Below are 19,779 nucleotides of genomic sequence, written 5' to 3' on the forward strand. Positions count from 1 at the left end.
CAGCGTGGAGGGTAAAAATCGTAGAGGGAGACCAAGAGATGAATACACTAAGCAGATTCAGAAGGATGTAGGTTGCAGTAGGTACTGGGAGATGAAGAGGCTTGCACAGGATAGAGTAGCATGGAGAGCTGCATCAAACCAGTCTCAGGACTGAAGACCACAACAACAACAACAACAACAACAGACTATCTCAGTATGCTCTCAAAAAGTGCCACATATCCACAGTCCCTGTCCATGTCACTAATTTTAGATTCCTGCTAGGGGTCAAACATAAATGTGCATCCGCATTGAAGGTTGTAAATTCATTGCTCATTGAGGTGAATCAATTATATGAACCTGTGGTGTCTGTTCTTTCAGACATGTCTTGTGACTGATCATTTATAGTCCTTCCATTCAGTTCAATAGTGATATTATGCTGTTCTTGGTTGAACCAACTCGCATTTCCTTCCATATAGCATTAAGTCTGTTGTCAAAATTAAGGGTTTCAACATTTTAGCATGTTCCTTGTTTTTTTAATAAGCTTTATTAGCATTTTTGAATAGCTTTTGTAGCATGCAATTACTGCAGAATATCTACTTTTTCTTGCCAACAGATACATATGCCTTTTCCTTTCATGAGATATTTTAATCCCTCTAGTGTCTATGGTTGTTTAATGTCCTTTCTGATTAGCTTATGTGGGAAGCTATTTATGATTTGAAATTATCATGGAATAGATCAAATGTTATGCTAGCATTTGGTTCATCATAAATTTCATAGGTCATGTCTTGTAAACTAGTCTTAAAAATATTTGTCTTGAAGTCATTAATTATTCTAAATTATTTCCACTCAGGAGTATCCACACGACAGAGAGTATTTGTTACTGGGTAAATAGTTATTTTCTTGCTCTGAGGTTCACCAAAGAAAACATTATTAATTAGGGTCCTGCAGTCTTTATCTGCCTGTGGCGTAAAGTTAATTACTGTGATATCACCAGTGGTGAAATATTCTGCCAACATATTCCATGAAAGGCAATTACTATCCTTGTGTTTGCACTAATTTTTTATGCTATTGTGGTTCCATATCCCTGATGCTTCAGTACTTATCCTTGCCAACTGTTCTTATGCATCCACCAGGCCTGCCAACCAGTATAAAGAATGGTGGCCACTGACAGCTGCGAATGGTCTGCAATGTAAATAAGTTCAGAACTTACTGATTTCACAGACAACTGCAAGGCAATCTTTCTCAGTCACAGGTTGTATCTTGTTGGAGTTGGCGAGTACTCTGGAGGAGTATGCAATCACTCTTTACAGTTCTGCAGTAGAACTGCATCTATCCTGTAAACAGTAGCATCAGTATGTAGTTCCGTCTCAGCATTCTCATCCAAAATGCCAAAACTTTTGCACAATACTGCAGAGATGGAACTACACACTTGTGCTACTGGCAATAGGACAGGTGCAATTCTACTGCTAATGATGAAGATGTCTGTACATTGTTGATAATACAGAGAAATCTTACTTGTTCCTTATGTCTCCCTGTAGAAATTCTGTTAGTGGCAGTGCCTTATAACTGAAATCTTTTGTGTGTTTACTTTTAATGGATCAATATAAACCCCATTTCAATTGGTTAAGTGTCCCAAGGACTTCCTGACAGTTGAAAGATGTCATTTTACAATATCTTCTCCACTTCCTTCTGTATTACCTGTTGTTCACCTGTATGTATACTGACAGATAGGGGAAGATCCCCAGTGTTTGATATGGTACTTCACATTGAGTTGTTTGGTTTGTCTTGTCTCCACTTCAGACTTCAATGTATCTAAAAACTGATGCAAAATAGCCAAGACGTCACATGTGCTGCACTTCTGTTGAAATTGCTCATTAATATTTTATAAAATTTTAGACTTCATTTACTTATTTTAAAGTTTATTTGTGTTAATATTTGCTGTAAAAGTAACTTATTAGTGGATTTTCATTAATCTCAGTCTTTCTTCCTGTATTACTGACTCAAGTGGTCTATTATTCATGAGTGTGCTTGCGTCGTTTGTCTAAGCCTCGCGCCTCAGTAGGGTATTTACATTTTGCGGCGTGCACTGCAGCTGTAGCGGTTATAAAGCTAAGTACTGACAAACTTATTTGTGCTCTGTAATACAGTTATTAAATCTAATAGTTTTCAGCTGTTCGTGGCGAAATAACAACATAATAAACTTTTGTAATCGTTCAATCGCTGGGTTTTTTAGAGCTTTCTGTGCATCGAAGTTGTTTAATAAATTTTGTGCTTTAGTTTTCAACTGACGTTTATTATTGTTTCTAGTGAAATATTTCAGTGTTTTAACTTTGCTTAGTGTTCCAGTGGCCGTTTGAATTTTCTGGTTTTAGCTAATAATTTTGTTAAATTTTGTTGGTATTGGTATTAGCTGTGGTGTAGTAGTATTAATACGAGTAGTTGCTTTCTTAATAGGCAGAGAATTTTGATACCATTATTGTTGGTTCTTAAATAGTTCTACTGGTGTAACTGAACTTTGGTAACGTAGACACATAGTTTTTTCAGTAACTGTAAAATTTTACCATGAGTGAGAAATGTGGGCTCTGTCATAGGTTTGTGAGTAGTGGGTTATGGTGTGGGATTTGTTCAAAGTATTGTCATTGGGGGGAATGCAGTGGGAAAGCCAGAAGTCATTTTAGGGAGATCCTCTCCTGGGAATGCAGAATCTGTAGTAGAAATAAGTTGATAAAGGAGCAGGAGCATAAGATCTGTGCCCTTCAGGTGCAGTTACAATGCGCAAAGGAGGAACTAGATTGGTTGAAGAGGCTGAAGGGCGGTGGGGAATGGGAACCAGCAGTTGGCAAGACGGCAGCTAGGAAGAAGAGGTATTCAGACAGTTTTACTTTGCATACATGCAATAGATATGACCAACTGTCAGAGTTGAATGGAGAGGAGCCTCGTGTAGCTGTAGATGTAGGGAACTTGCAGCAGTCCTCAACAATTAGGAGGCCTAGGTTAATCACAAAGTCTAGCAGAAAGAAGAAGGTTCTGCTGCTAGGTAGTTCTCACGGCGGTAGAGGTGTGGGCCAGTAGTTTCAGGAAGTGTTGGGGAGTGAGTACCAGGTCACCAGCATTGTGAAGCCTAGTGCAGGGTTGGCTGAGGTGACTGACAGCATAGGGGAGTTATGTAAGAATTTTACAAAGGAGGATCAGGTAGTGATAGTGGGTGGAGCAGGGAACAGTCTCGATGGGGTCGGGGAATATGATGTAGGTAGTGACCTCGTAAAGATAGCTGCTCAAACTGGTGGCACTAACGTGCACTTTGTGCAACTGTTTCAGTGCCATGATCCACCGCACCTTAATGCGGCTCTTAGGCACATTAACGTGGGGCTGGGGAGGATGCTGATGGCAGAGGGCATGGGTCACATCTCAGTGGTGCCAGTTGGGTCTATCAGTAGATCGGGTTTCTACATCTACATCTACATCCATACTCTGCAAGCCACCTGACGGTGTGTGGCGAATGGTACCTTGAGTACCTCTATTGGTTCTCCCTTCTATTCCAGTCTCGTATTGTTCGTGGAAAGAAGGATTGTCGGTATGCTTCTGTGTGGGCTGTAATCTCTCTGATTTTATCCTCATGGTCTCTTTGCAAGATATACGTAGGAGGGAGCAATATACTGCTTGACTCTTCGGTGAAGGTATGTTCTTGAAACTTTAACAAAAGCCCATACCGAGCTACTGAGCGTCTCTCCTGCAGAGTCTTCCACTGGAGTTTATCTATCATCTCCGTAATGCTTTCACGATTACTAAATGATCCTGTAACAAAGCACGCTGCTCTCCGTTGAATCTTCTCTATCTCTTCTATCAACCCTATCTGGTACGGATCCCACTCTGCTGAGCAGTATTCAAGCAGTGGGCAAACAAGCATACTGTAACCTATGAGGCATGGCCTGCACCTCAATAGGTATGGGAAGGAGATGCTGGCTATGCTTATAGGTGACAGTGTAGTGGGTGGTGGTGTCACTCATGGAAAAATCCCTGTAGTAGTTGGTGTTAGAGGTGCACCATTTTTAGATTGAAGTCAGCTGATAGGTATACCTGCTTAAAGGAAGTCCCTCTAACTAAGGGCTCATCTTCCGAGGATGTAATGTTTCCAAGTAGAGAAAGAATTAGCATATTTCATCAAAATATGAGAGGGATTAGAGATAAAGTTAGTGAACTGCGTATAGATGTTGACTATGATATTATTGGTATATCAGAACACCACTTAAATAATCTGACAATTCAGAGGCTTCCTTTACCAGGCTGCAGATTAGCTGGCTGTTTCTCAAGGAATTCCTTGCGGGGCGGGGGAGTGGCTCTGTACGTAAAGAACAGTGCTCCATTTGAGTCCATAGACGTATCACGACACTGCACTGAGTAGATATTTGAATGTTGTGCAGCAGTAGTTGAATTTAATGAAACTAAACTTCTAATTGTTTTTGTTAATAGGTCCCCTAACTCTGACTTCAGAGCATTTCTGCTCAAGCTAGAGAGGGTTCTTGATTCACTTTGTAGGAAGTACCAGAAACTAGCTATATGTGATGACTTCAATATAAATTTTGTATATGATGGTGCAAGAAAAGTATGTTGGTAGATCTCCTAAATTCATATGATCTGATGAAAACTGTGTTTCTTTCCAACTAGGGTGCAGGGAAACAGTAGCACAGCCATAGACAATATTTTTCTTCATTCTTCATTACTAGATGGGCATTCTGTTAGTAAAAGCATATATGGCCTTTCAGACCACGATGCACAAATTTTAACACTAAAAGGCTTTTGTACTCAAACCAATGTCTTGTTTAATTACAAACTATGTAGGAAAGTTAATCCAACAACAATAGAGAGTTTTTTAAACCTTGTCAAGGAACAATAGTGGCAGGATGTTTACAGTGCAGATAAAATAGATGATAAATACAATGCTTCCTTAACACATTTCTCATGCTCTTTGAGAGTTGCTTTCCATTAGAACATTCTAAATGGGGTACTAGCAGTAATGGGCAGCCCGGGTGGCTGACTAGTGGAATAAGGATATCATGTAGAACAAAGCGGGAAATATATCAAAATGTTAGAAGTAGTCACAATCAAGCTACAGTAGCCCATTACAAACAGTATTGTAAGGTGCTTAAAAATGTTATCATGAAGGCAAAGAGTATGTGGTATGCAAATAGAATAGCTAATTCACAGGATAAAATTAAAACCATATGGTCAGATGTGAAGGAAGTGTCTGGTCAGCAGCACATGGTCGATGATATAAAGTCAGTTTGCAGTAAAAATATTTCTGTTGCTGATAAATCAGATATATGTACAGTATCTAACAATCATTTACTGAGTTGGTGAATTAAATAAAAATTTAGTTTCTGCAGGAAATCATATAACTTTCTTGGAAAATGCCTTTCCGAGACTGAGGTCTGAAATACTCCTCTGTGATACAGACAAGAGGGAGAATGAGTCAATAATTAAATCACTGAAGACTAAGGCCTCTCATGGTTATGATGGAGTGTCCAGCAGAATATTAAAGTACTGTGCTGCACATGTTAGCCCTGTATTTAGCCATATTTGTAATTTTTCCTTTAGGAATTGTCAGTTTCCTGAGCAATTAAAGTACTCAGTAGTAAAGCCGCTTTATAAAAAGGAAGAAAGGGATAATGCAGATAAAATTTTAGACCTATTTCTATGCCATCAGTGTTTGCAAAAGTTATTGAAAAGGCTCTGCATGTAAGGATAATTGATCATTTTACATCACACGATTTGCTATCAAATGTATAGTTTGGCTTTAGAAGTCGCTTAACAACTGAAAATGCTATATTCTCTTTTCTCTGTGAGGTACTGGATGGTTTAAACAAAAAGTTTCAAATGCTTGGCATATTTTTTGATTTAACTAAGGCATTTGATTGTGTTGATCACAAAATATTGCTCCAGGAGTTGGACCATTACGGAATACAGGGGGTAGCTCACAATTGGTTCACCTCTTACTTTAGCAACAGGCAGCAAAAGGTCATTATTCACAATGTTGATAACGGCTGTAATGTGGGGTCTGAGTGGGGAACTGTCAAGTGGAGGGTGCCCCAGGGATCAGTGTTGGAGCCACTCTTGTTCCTTATTTATATAAATGATATGCCCTCTAGTATTACGGGCAACTCTAAAATATTTGTTTGCTGAAGACACTAGCTTGGTAGTAAAGGATGTTGTGTGCAACATTGGCTCAGTTTCAAATAGTGCAGTTCATGACCTAAGTTCATGGCTCGCAGAAAATAAACTAATGCTAAATCACAGTAAGACTCAGTTTTTACAGTTTCTAACACACAATTCAAAAAAAAAACCTGACATTTTAATTTCACAGAATGGGCATATGATTAGTGAAACCGAAAAGTTCAAATTTCTAGGTGTTCAGATAGATAGCAAGCTATTGTGGAAAGCCCACATTCAGGATCTTGTTCAGAGACTTAATACTGCCATTTTTAGTATTCGAACGGTATCAGAAGTAAGTGATCGTTCAACACAAAAATCAGTCTACTTTGCTTATTTTCATTCGCTTTTGTCGTATGGTATTATATTTTGGGGTAACTCTTCTCATTCTAAAAGGATATTTTTGGCTTAGAAACGGGCGGTTCGGGCAATAAGTGGTGTTAGTTCACAAACCTCTTGTCGACCTCTGTTCATGAGTCTGGGTATTTTGACATTGGCCTCTCAATATGTATATTCCTTATTGTCGTTTCTTGTTACCAATACTAGTTTATTCCCAAGAATAAGTAGCTTTCACTTGGTTAATACTCAGCAGAAATCAAACCTGCATCTGGATCGGACTTCCTTAACTCTTGTGCAAAAAGGTGTGCAGTATACTGCTGCATCCACTTTCAATAAGCTGCCACTCGAATTCAAAAATCTTAGCAGTAATCCACGCACTTTCAAATCGAAACTGATGTTTCCTCATGGGTCACTCCTTCTATTCTGTAGAGGAGTTCCTTGAAAAATTAAGCTGATTTTTATTGTATTGCTGATAGTGTTTACTTAAATTTATGGACAGACTTTTTTAAGGTTCATGAACATTTATTTTTATCTGTTATTACATTTATGTTGTAATTTCATGTACTGACGCGTTCCATGACCTTGGAGATTTGCTCCTACGGAACTTGACGAGTAAATAAATAAAAAAGACTCACAAATACTTTCCATGGACAAGCCACTGGTGGCTGGACTGTACATTCCTCTCATGGGTAGGCTGTAATGATAGTGTAGCACAAGATATCATTTTGACAGCATTGAGTTGACCTTCTGGGACTGGTTTGGTGGTCCCTATGCACATACTCTTGTGGATGAGTTGCAGCTATTAATGGCAGTTGGTGACATAGAGTTCTTGGTGTCCACTAGTGATGGTTATGATCATCTTAGGCATGCAGGTATCAACTGTTGGTTAAGTTCTTTTTTTGCTACCAAACAGACCTCTGCAGTTTAGACTTCTCTGTTCTCTCACTGATAATTATCCTCACAAACGTGAATCCTTGTTAGTTGGACAAATTTTTCATTTACAATCTGCATCACAATGACCTCTAAGACTCAGAATATAGCCTTCTTCAGCTGGTAATGATAAGCCTCCAATATTAAAGAAAATGATGCCTCTTGGTTGACTAGTGCCCAGAGTGGTTGGTCATCATTGATGATAGCGATCTGATTTCCCAACTTCTTAGCAGTTATCACACAAGAAAGATTTTCATCTGTGGCCATGTCACATCCATAGATAGTTGCCTAATTTAGCTTTCCCAATTTTGGAGACTGACTGAGTGGCTGAAACCTTTGTATGGTGATGGGGTATGACACTGTCACAATGGAGAGCAACATCAGCTAGAATATGGCAGTGAGCCTAATCTCATTGGTCAACTGTTTACTTATAAGAGTTCAGTGGCATGTACAGAACTGTTCTGCTGTTTGATGTCTTTTTCTACAGTACTATACGACATGTCCAAGATGTCCACAATGGAAAATACCAGTATTCTGTTCTCTATTTCTCTATGTAGTGATCAAGTTTGCAAGGGAGTCAGGTATATCTGAATCACTGAGAATTTAGGCTTTATCTCATGATTGTGGCATAATTACAGGTTTTCCAACTCTCTTTTGTTGGTTTGCCTTGTTGAGATTGGTGCAGATGATCAACTTTTTCAACAAATGATGCTACTTCCTCCTGGTTGGATTCGGCATTCAGTGCTGCTATTTCTGGCCATCTGGTTCAGCATTAAGAGACATCATAAACTCTTGTATTTCTTCTCTGATTAATTGCCAGATTATCAATGCAAGGTCTGATGGTCTGCCATGAGTACAACACTGGGAACTGTATTGAATACCTTTAGGTGTAACCTATTCTGGAGCATTTTGTCAAAGTGTAGGCACTACTTGATGAAGTCTATTGATTTGATGGTGACATTCTTCTAAAGCAGTAATTGACAAGCATCCTCTGTGACAACCAGACGTGAAATTTTGTCAGCTTTAGTCTTTATGGATTTACTGTATGACACACCCCAAAACACACTGTATATATGACCAAGTCATCACCCCTGGCAATGGTATATGTTCTTCAGTTGTTCTTCAACTATGCTTACCTATTGTCTATTGTCCCAAAGTGTCTTCTTAATTTCCACCTGAAATTTGGACCAGCTCTTGAGGTTTATCTTGTTGTTCTCGAACCATTGCTGGGCTGTACCACTAAAAGTTGACAATGGCAAGACAAGTGATGTCATCTATCTTTTGTAATTATGGATATGTCAAATCTCTGATACATTTAGTCAGAGCCTGGCCAGCGTCACCCAAAAACAGTGATGGATGTCTCATATGTATTTGACTCACTGATGCTTTTCTGTCCAATATTACCTTAACGACACAGATAGTCAGAGGAATGTATTTGTGGTGACTGTAGATTGTGGACTGACTCTGGATAGTCTGCCTAAACTGATGCGAAGCTTGATGATATCATGGTTTTGGACTCAAGTCTGTTTTCTCTCACCACGATGAATTACGATGTATTATCAGTTTACCATAATAAACACATTTTGTTAAATACAGTGGTCGCATGTCATATTCGCCGTGTATAGTGCCTCTTTCCCAGATTAGTGACCCCAATTTGTTTCTTTCAGTTTCGAAAAATGGGTTGTGTATTACCGATTTCACACCAACCCCTGTAAACAGTGGATCGCGTATCACATTGTGACTTGACCCCTTCATAGCTGGCTCCTACAGTGAAGTTTGACTGTGAAGCACAAACTTTGCCTTTGTCGCACTACCCAGATTCATGTGCACATGCACATTCACTTCATACTGTTGCTTCAGAGCCTAAACTCACCAGACCGACACCACCATGGCAGGAACTACTTGTACTTATGTGTTTTTCCAGGCTTATTCACCCTCTCCAGAGTGTGTGCTGTACAATTTGAAGCATGATGCCACATCACAGTACCAGTTTGCCACACTGCCACCTCCATCTTTACTGCTTCAGCAGCCTGTGAATTTTGTTTATCCGCATGCAGTACCATGTCCCACTCACTCATACAAACTGTTTCCTACAAAATTTTTGAAACGTTTCCCTGCAGCCACAGTTGTCCCATCTGCACCAGTGGGTTACCTCATGTGCCAGCCATGCCAGTGTGATGTGTGGACAGTGACCACCGACCCCCCCTCATGCAGGCCTCAGACGACGCACCAGATCCTCTGTCTACCTCGTCTGCAGTCTTCATTAAAATTCTGCTGACAATGGTGTCCCTCCTCAACTATCTACATCTTCGCCATCTAGTTGTCAGCCAATGGACTACCCTGCTTCTTGCAGCACATTTCTGTGGGCAGATTCCCAAAATCTCTCCAGCTGTAGAAAGAGAGCCCAAAACTATGGTTTGCTTTGGTGGACAATATCTTAGACATTCAGGGAATGATTAATTATGAAGCTCATTTTATTTGTCTTATGAGTCATGTTCACAATCATACAGACCTTATTAGTGATTGCTTCTCATCCTGCCTACTCAATATAAATAAACCACCGCAAAGTCTCTCATCACTGGGCACATGCCATGCCCTCTGTCATGAGGTGATACATTACATCATCCATGAGGTACAACTTCAAGACAAAACACCTTCGTAGCTGTGGAGGTACCCTCGAGCACACGTTGGTTCTGAGGACACACCTGATGTCACCTTGTGGACACTGTGGCTCATCAAACTTCCTGCCGGCCAGCAAATTCAGTTACTTTCACACTCCGATGACACATTGGAATCCAAACATTGGTTGATGGATCAGACATATTGTATCATCCAACCCCGACAACTTCTCACTATGGTTGGTTCATTGCCAACCTGTAAGGATACTAACAATGCTCCTGCTTCCTGCGCATCACCTCCGCGCCCAACTGGTCGAGATCATGCGCCAGCTGCTACAGCTCAACAAGCTACCTCCCGGCCACCTGGTTGACTGCTGCTCACACCTCCTGTTCTGTCCTCTACTGCACCCCCCCCCCCCCGCCCCCGACTTCACGAATGACCTTTAACACAGCTCGTTGGATGGCTTAACTACATCACAGCCCACAGTGATGGTACCATATGACCTATGGTGATTCAGTGACAACTAGTCATTCTTCCTACATCTCCCCAAATTTAACATGTGGGCCACTTTAGGGGCCACAGCTCATAGCGACAGTACAGGATTCTGTTACTCACATCAGTTGTCCAACATGGCAACTCCTCCCAGTGACAGACTATGTGTTGGACTCTGCCAGCAACCTCTTGTTAGTAACAGGGAGGATGCCACAGTCATTCCCCCTCCGCACTCCTTTGAGCCTTCTCACAATGACACTAGTTCTTAGTGCTTCCAACAACTCCGACATCGCTGTCTACAGTGCTGCTGACCTCCACCTTCAGCTTACACTGAACCTACAATTCCCTCAGACCTTCCATGTTGCCGATGTGGACAGTCTGGTACTCAGGAACAATTTCCTTAAGCATTTCAGTCTCTCTCCTGACGTGCATTCAGCCATCTTTCTCCCCCACACAATAGGCACACATATTCCCAGTTCCTTGGACCCCCCCTCCCCCTCACCATTGGCTCAATACGACACCCCCCCGTCTCATCGCTGTTCAATACGACCTTCCCCCATAGCTGGTACAGTATGAACCCCCCACCCCCCTTCCCCCTCACTGTTGGTTTACTGTGATCCCCTTTTTCACACTTCCTCCAAGCCCTTCCATTTGACAGTTAACCTTGTTAGCTCACTAGCTGAGCTTATGACTCAGCACTGTGAGCTCAGTGCCTTCCGCTCCAACAACAACATCCTTCATCAGCTGATTGCTGATGTGTCAGCCAACCTGGTGCAAGCTCTTTGCACAGACAATGACCTAATTGTGTCACAGCTGCTTCATGTCACAGCTTCTGTCTCCGTGTCCACTGCTCATCAGCCAACCTGATGCATGTTGTCTGCACAATGACCTAATCATTTCGGAGCTGCTTCATTACAGCTTCTGCCTCTGTGTCCACTGCTCCCTCACCCCAATTACATTCCATACATCACAGGTCAGTGACATTCAAACTATGACTGTTTCATGAGATCAGGCACTTCCATCTCATACTGGCACGTGTGTTCCTCCCACGTACACAAATTGCTCATTTGCATGATCACAAACATTACACAAATTGCTCATTTGCATGATCACAAACATTCCTCCCATAGGTTATCCACTACAGAAGGCTGTTACAAGGCTCAACGCCTAAACTCTAAGAAAATACATCACACAAAAGCAGCCATTTGTGAACTCTTAAATAACAAAATTGTGCATCCATCAGATAGCAACTTGACGTTGCCCATTCATCTAGACTCAGCGAAGGACGGTTCATTCTGGTTGTGTGGGGACTATCACAAGCTCAATGCTTGTTCCATTATGGACGACTGCCCTATACTCACATACAAGACTTTGCTCAACAACTCAAAGCTACACAGATTTTTAGTGTGTCTGACTGTCGCAAAGTGTATCATCAGATCCCTATGTACAAAGACAACTTTATGCTGTTCAGCTTGTTTTAATACTGCTTTATGCCATATGGTCTCAAGAATACTGCTCAGACGTGGCAAAGGTTTATCGTCTCAACCATTTAATAATGCTCACATCTCTATCATGATTGAAGTAATTACATAATCAATTAGTTGCATTCTTCAGCAATGTGTCGGTGATACAACTAACCTCTCCATTTTTTCTCAAAGAAGCTGTTTCCTTCTCAAAGCAAGAGTTCAGCATTCGGTCAGGAACTCCTCACAATTCAAAAGGCCTTGGAATACTTCTGCAAGGACATTAAAGGATATGAAGTCAGGAGCTTCATGATCACAAACTGCTGATTGATGCACTCCGCAACCCTGCCAATGATCTACCCCCGTGACAGTTCCGTCATATGGACCTTGTTGGTCAATACACCACAGGTGTCTGTTACAGCAGGGGGGGGGGGGGGGGGCAATAACGTTGTCACCAATTATAAGTCACGTGTGCATCCTATTTCTTCTCCCTTGGACTTGGATGAACTGGTGCCCCAGCAGATGGATGACCCAGGCATTCAAAACTTGCAGCAAGATACTACGTCTGCACTGACAGTGGAATCCCACTGTCTTCCCAGCTCTTCACATCCAGTGCTGTGGGATACCTCTTCATACTCTCCGTCCCCTGGTCCAAGTCTCCCTCTGAAATACGATTTTTTGGTTATTTATGACCTGACACACCCAGGAATTAAGGCTACCATGCACCTCATGACAGAATGTTTCATTTGGCCTGGAGTAAAAACCAAATGTTGCTCTTGGATGCACACACACTTACCTTGCCAGTGTAACAAGGTTGGTCATCATGCTCGTGCCCCTCTAGGACAATTTGAAATACTGAAAGGACAATTCTGCCATGCGCACTTCGACTTCATGGGTCCTCATCTCCGTTTGGGTGGTTTTAGGTACATACTCTAAGTCATCAATCATGCCAGCAGGTGGATGGAGGCTGCTGATTTGGTTGCATGAGCCTTCATCACTACATGGCTCTCCTGCTTCAGTTGCCCTCTCCTGTCATGACCAACCACGGGAGACAATTCAAGTCATTCCTCTTTACCAGGTTATGTGCCCTGTGCAGTGTCAACAAATTCCACATGACCACATACCACACCAGAGCAATGGACTGGTCAAGCATTGGCATCAGGTACTTAAAGTGGCCTTCATGTGTCTCTGTGTCTCCTTTCAGAGGTTCTTCCATTGTTGTTTCTGGCATCATACAACGTTTAAAGATAACCAAAACTCTTCCTTAGCTGAATGCTTATACAATGAGCTTTTGATACTCCCTGCCAAGTGTGTCGAAGGTTCTGACCTCCTCTCCCCTGCCAAGCTCCTCGCCTTAGTTGACTGCATCCGTCTGCACATTGTCAACACCTGCAATCATGACATACTGATTGATTATGCTGCGAGGTGACACAGTCAAGGCAGCATTACACCCTCCTTCCACCAGCCTGCACAAGGTGCTTTGACCAACAAATAACACTTTGGACATTCTCCTCAACAGGAAACAACAGACTGTCACTTAACCAAGGTAACCCTGCTTGGACCTGTGACAAAGATCCTCTGTCAACATCCGATTTTGAAATGTCATCCATGGACTTGCTTTCCTCCAAATGCAGCAGCCAACTGTCAGCCAAGTTCAGCTCTCTCTCTGTAACCGCTGAAACCAACGTTCTGTGTGAGGACTCCCTACTGGATGATGTGTGCTCTCCCAATGTGGCCCCCATACCAGCATTGACTCACTCTCCTCCCAGTGCTGCGATCTTCATGGTTGACATATTTGCATTTTGCGTCAAGAATCCCTCTCTCTCTCCAACTCTGAGACAACACCCTCTTCATTCTCCACAGTCCTCCACATATGCTCAAAAATTCAGCAACCACCCAATTCACTCTTCTCTGCTCCTTACAGCTTCTGCATGACACTGACAAGTACATCGTCCCGGTTTCCATCGACAACAAGCACCCTTCCTCTACAGCACGGGACGCAACAATCCCTCTCTCTCAACTGGGCTGACTTCTGAATTCTCCTACTGGCTATGGGACTACATGGCCTCAGGCATCCACAACATCACACTGCCTCCAGCCTCGAGAAATGGTGCTGTCATGTCTCCCTCACGAACCTACCACAACACAGCTGATCACTTCATTTTCTCCTGCGTGCCCCACACTGCAGGGGGAGGGAGGGGGGCAGGCCAGCATAATAAATGTGTTTTGTTAAATAAAGTGGTCACATGTTGTTATAGTCATCAAGTATAGTGTCTTGTTCCCACATATTGTTTGTATTTAGGTTTCTGCCTGTGGAGGTGACAGATTTTGTGTAGCTTTATTGGTACCAAGCTGATTTTGATGTCTGAGTTATCTGGTGGTCATGTACAATCTGGACTCAAGTACAGGGTCAAAAACAAGAACTAACAAAAATCAGTAATATCAACTCATAAATATTTGCAGAAGGCAGAATCAAACTGACGACTCGCATGCCAAACAGTAATTATAACCACTACACCATGGCAAATGATGCAAGCATGCATCAGTATCTAGAATGTGTATCCAAAAAATTGTTACTTACTGAAGAAGACGGATTTAAAAATTTATTCTTGAAAAAACAAGTTAGCATAGCTAGCAGTGCACAAAATAAAATCACACAAGAGCAAAACAGAAAATAGTAGCATACATAAAGTATGCTGCGCAAGCTGTTCAGTGTAGCACAGTGGTCAGATAATCAGAGGCATCCACATACATTTAAAACAGAACATTGATGCTTTTCAGCTTTGCCACTTTGATAAATCAGCAACAGCTCTGGACACACTACAAACAACATAAAAAAGAAACAAAAGTACTTTACATCAGAAGCAATAGAAATAACCATTATTTGAGGACAACTGGAAATTTGTTTACATTTCCTAAAAACACCTCATGAAATACAAAATGAAAAAATATTAGTTTACCACTCATAATTTTGAACACTTTTACTGACATATTTTGGAGCAAGGGGAAAGAAACGAAAAACAAATTACAAAATGAAATCTCACCGCAACAAGCTTACTGCCAATAGTGTCTAAAATCTTTGCAAACCTTGTTACAACATACATCTGTGATTTGCTGCCTTCTAGCATCAGTTGTTAACTGAAAAATAAAGTATATCTACAATAATTTAAAGGTTGTTTTTAGTATACAAGTATTAAGCCGTAGCCGAAAATAAAATCATTATAATTTTATTTCCATATGTATATTCAAATATATTCAAAAAATTGATGCAAATATGTAGTAATTATAGAAAATATTCATAACAGACCCAGAAATGACCAAAATCCAAGTACTGAAAATTCCACTGAACGAAATACTGATTTTTAAATTAAGCTAATGGCATTGGCACATGTAGACACATACAAGCTTTCGTCTTGGATGGTTTTTTAGGAACACTGGCTCAAATATATTCCAACTACAGAAGTCTAGAAAGCTATGGCAACAAGCCTGCATATGAAGGGGTTCTTGTTAGAAAGAGCAAGCTCATGAGAGCGTCATATAAGACAAAATAATTTATACAGTTGATAGTTCTTTCTAATGGTAAAAACTGAACTATTTGTTACCAGTAATGGGTGCATTCAAAAACACAACAGATGATGTCATAAAACTAATCCTTGTGAAATTGATGATTAACACATTCTTCCTCCGATCCCTTCACACACATATCCACTGCTCAACAGTGCAGTATAACAAAACCAGCCACTTTTGAAAAAGATGTTCATTAATGCATCTGTTTTCTGAAAATATATAAATTCACATAAAACATGTAATATTATTTCTTAGTATCAACAACTGTGCTATTTTATATATCTTTACGACATTTAGTGTAGTTATCTTGAAGATAAATGAAGATGTGACCAAATTTATTTTAGTCTATGTTAAACATTCTCATTAAGCTGTTTCCTCAGACTCAAATTGGGTCTAAGACTGCAATGAATGTAACTCTGAATGAATACTGATCATATTGTTTACCATACTGTTCTGGCCAAGTGACTTCAGGTCATGGGGTATACCAAGTTACTGCACTGCCTGCACATTACTCACAAAGTTTAGTTATGTAGATAATATCATTAATTTATAGTTTCCTTTGCGAGTTAATTGATACCAATATTGACAATGACTGAAAACACAACAAATGATGTAATACTAATTATTATTATTATTATTATTATTATTATTATCATTATGACATGTATGTAAAAACACATGTAATATATTGACATTACAACATTACATCATAGTTGATTAATTCTGCCAATAGAATGTGTGGACAATAAAGCAGTTATGCGAGTGTGCTTCAAAAAGTGAGCCTACCAAGTTTGATCCCAATGTCCAATCAAGGAAATTATGGTATGCAGCTATTTGCACCCATAACCTAACAATGTCGATGGATTACTTTATGGGGATCACACATCACCAACACCACACTTTAGACGGCATGATGAGTCACATTTGCTATCCTCTTGACCAAACGTGCCCCTCTTGACCAAATGTGTTATAGGCAACACAAAGACTGATTGACTAACAAATGACAATATTGACTGAAGACTCCAGGGGTTTACTGACATTTTAACAGAGTTCAAATAAGCAGTATAGCTACTAGGCGCTCTGATTCAGAAGCACTCAAATTGGGCTAAGACTGCAGTGAATACAACTCTGCCAAGAATGAATACTGATCATATGTCCTACCTTACTGTTCAGGCTGAGTGACTTCTGATCAAGGGGTATGCCAAGTTACTACACTCCCTGCACATTCCTCACAAAGTTTAGTTATATAGCTAATATCATGGACTTGAATAACCCAAGTACTCCTATTATTTTTTATTTAGGGATAACAAACTGCAGAATTTAGAGATTCAAAGATTTGTTAGTGTAGCTGGACGGGGAATCAAATAAGGTCAAAAGCGATATAGTAAGGTTATCAGATAGGTGACAAAAATTTGAAGACCAAATACAGTTAAAATCAAGACATGTTTTAATACACAGGAACAAAGGAGGAAGGCAATTCAGGTGTAGACTTTATTACAAACGGGGACACATATGCATGGAAGTGTTTCGAAAAGACCTTTGTCAAGCAATAGACGTCAGATAAATGATGATATATCTAAATGAATTTCCAGGAAGATCTTCTACAACTGGAGGAAAATTATTAAATAATTAATAGCACACTACTCCATAGCTATTAACAATCTCATCAATCTATGCATTAATGAGTAAAGCTGCCAACTGCTTCTTGTATTTTAGTGATGAATGTTTTCTCTGCACTGCTTCTGGCAACTTCTTCTTCATGTAAATTAAAATATCATAGATGTATGGTTTTTTTTACAGACTTATTTACTGAGAAAATGAAGATTTACAAAGTGTTTTATATTGAGATACATTAATTACTTTATTGGCTATATTCTACATGAACAGGATCTCACGAGACAAATGGAATAGGTTCATAACATAGCTCCATGCAATATGAAGTTTTGAAAACTGCAAGATAATAAATTTCCACATAGGCTTGAGGAACACAATTCATTAGACATCTTAAAAAATAAATAACTCTACACAATTTAACATTAAATAACAATATTGAAAATTCCTGGATGGAGCAACATGTAAAACAAGGGAAAGGCAACCACTTATCTACACTATGTGATCACAAGTATCCGGACACCTGGCTGAATGTGCTTACAAGTTTGTGGTGCCCTCCAGCGGTAATGCTGGAATTCAATATAGTGTTGGCCCACTCTTAGCACTGATGACAGCTTCCACTCCCACAGGCATACGTTCAATAAGGTGCTGGAAGGTTTCTTGGGGAATGGAAGCCCATTCTTCATGGAGTGCTGCATTGAGGAGAGGTATTGATGTTGGTCGGTAAGGCCTCGCATGAAGTCAGTGTTCCAAAACATCCCAAAGGTTCTCTATAGGATTCAGGTCAGGACTCTGTGCAGGCCAATCCATTACAGGGACATTACTGTTGTGTAACCACACTGCCAGAGGCCATGCATTATGAAAAGATGCTCAATCGTGTTGAAAGATGCAATTGCTATCCCTGAATTGCTCTTCAACAGTGGAAAGCAGCGTAGGCCTGTGCTGTGATAGTGCCACACAAAACATGTGATGCAAGCCCCCTCCATGAAAAACACGACCACACCATAACACTACCGCCTCCGAATTTTACTGTTGGCACTACACATGCTGGATGATAACGTTCACTGGGCATTCGCCATACACACACCCTGCCATCGGATCGCCACATTGTGTACCGTGATTCGTCACTCCAGACAATGTTTTTCCACTGTTCAGTCATCCAATGTTTGCGCTCCTTACACCAATTGAGGCGTTGTTTGGCATTTACCGGCGTGATGTAAGGCTTATGAGCAGCTGCTCAACCATGAAATCCACGTTTTCTCACCTCCTGCCTAACTGCTATAGTACTTGCAGTGGATCCTGATGCAGTTTGGAATTCCTGTGTGATGGTCTGGATAGACGTCTGCCTATTACACATTACGACCCTCTTCAATTGTTGGCCTGTAACCTTTTGTGCTGTACATGTCCCTTCACGTTTCCACTTCACTATCACATTGGAAACAGTGGACCTAGGGATGTTTAGGAGTGTGGAAATCTCCCATACAGAGGTATGACACATGTGACACCCAACCACCTGACCATGTCCAAAGTCTGTGAGTTCTGCAGAGCACCCCATTCTGCTCTCTCACAATGTTTAATGACTACTGAGGTCGCTAATATGGAGTACCCAGCAGTAGGTGACAGCACAACGCACCTAATATGAAAAATGTATGTTTTTGGCGGTGTCCAGATACTTTTGATCACATAGTGTATATACCCACAGTGAATTGATACGTGGAACACAGAAACATGTAACAGAAAATAGCATTCACACTAGCCATCAAGCACTAGATCTTTTCGTTTAGCGAAATAAATTACACAATTACATACAAACCCAAATGCATACTCTTGTGGCCACAGCAAGCCTGACTGTTAAAAGCAGTTGCCCGAGCTGACGGACATGGGAAGGGGCTAGTGAAGGACACTTGATGGGGGCAGCAGGAAAGAGACAGGTCTTTGGTCAGACGACACCATGGAAAAAGCAAAGGAGTGGTATGGTCAGATGAGAGAAGGGGAAAGGTAAGGTGAGGCAATGATGGGAACAGGTTAGCAGACAATTAGGCAAAGGGGACTGTGAGAGTGGGGATATGCTTGAGAGACAATTCCCACCTGCATAGTTCAGATAAAGTTGTGTGATTATCCAAATTGTCCACATAGTGAAGCAGCTGCTGAAGTCATTTGTGTCATGCTGTGTAGCATGTTCAGCAACTGGATGGTCAAGTTTGTCACAGTTTGACAATGTCCATTCATGTGAGAAGACAGTTGGTTATTTGTCACATCCACATAGAATGCTTTACAGTAATTGCAGCATAGTTGACGTAAAACGTGACTGCTTTCACACACTGTCACGCCTTTTATTACGTAGGAAGTGCCTGTGTCTGGACTGCAGTAAGAGGTGGTGGATGGGCATATGTGACAGGTCTCACACATGGGTGCCCTGCTACTCCCTTCAAGTGTCCTTCCCTAGCCCCTTCCCACATTCATCAGCTGAGGCAACTGCTTGTAACAGTCAGGCTTTCTGTGGCCACATGAGTATCCGTTTGGGTTTGTATGTAATTGTGTGTGTTAAGGTATATACTGCAGCAGGGGAATC

General features: G+C 40.9%; 1 protein-coding gene across 5 annotated transcripts in view; it reads left to right on the forward strand.

Moving 5' to 3' along the window:
• Window positions 1–19,779, forward strand: part of LOC126236761 (clavesin-2-like) — a 600,452-nt gene that overhangs the window by 141,824 nt on the left and 438,849 nt on the right. The window lies entirely within an intron of this gene.

Source organism: Schistocerca nitens, chromosome 2 (genome assembly GCF_023898315.1).
Source record: "Schistocerca nitens isolate TAMUIC-IGC-003100 chromosome 2, iqSchNite1.1, whole genome shotgun sequence".
NCBI lineage: Eukaryota > Metazoa > Arthropoda > Insecta > Orthoptera > Acrididae > Schistocerca > Schistocerca nitens.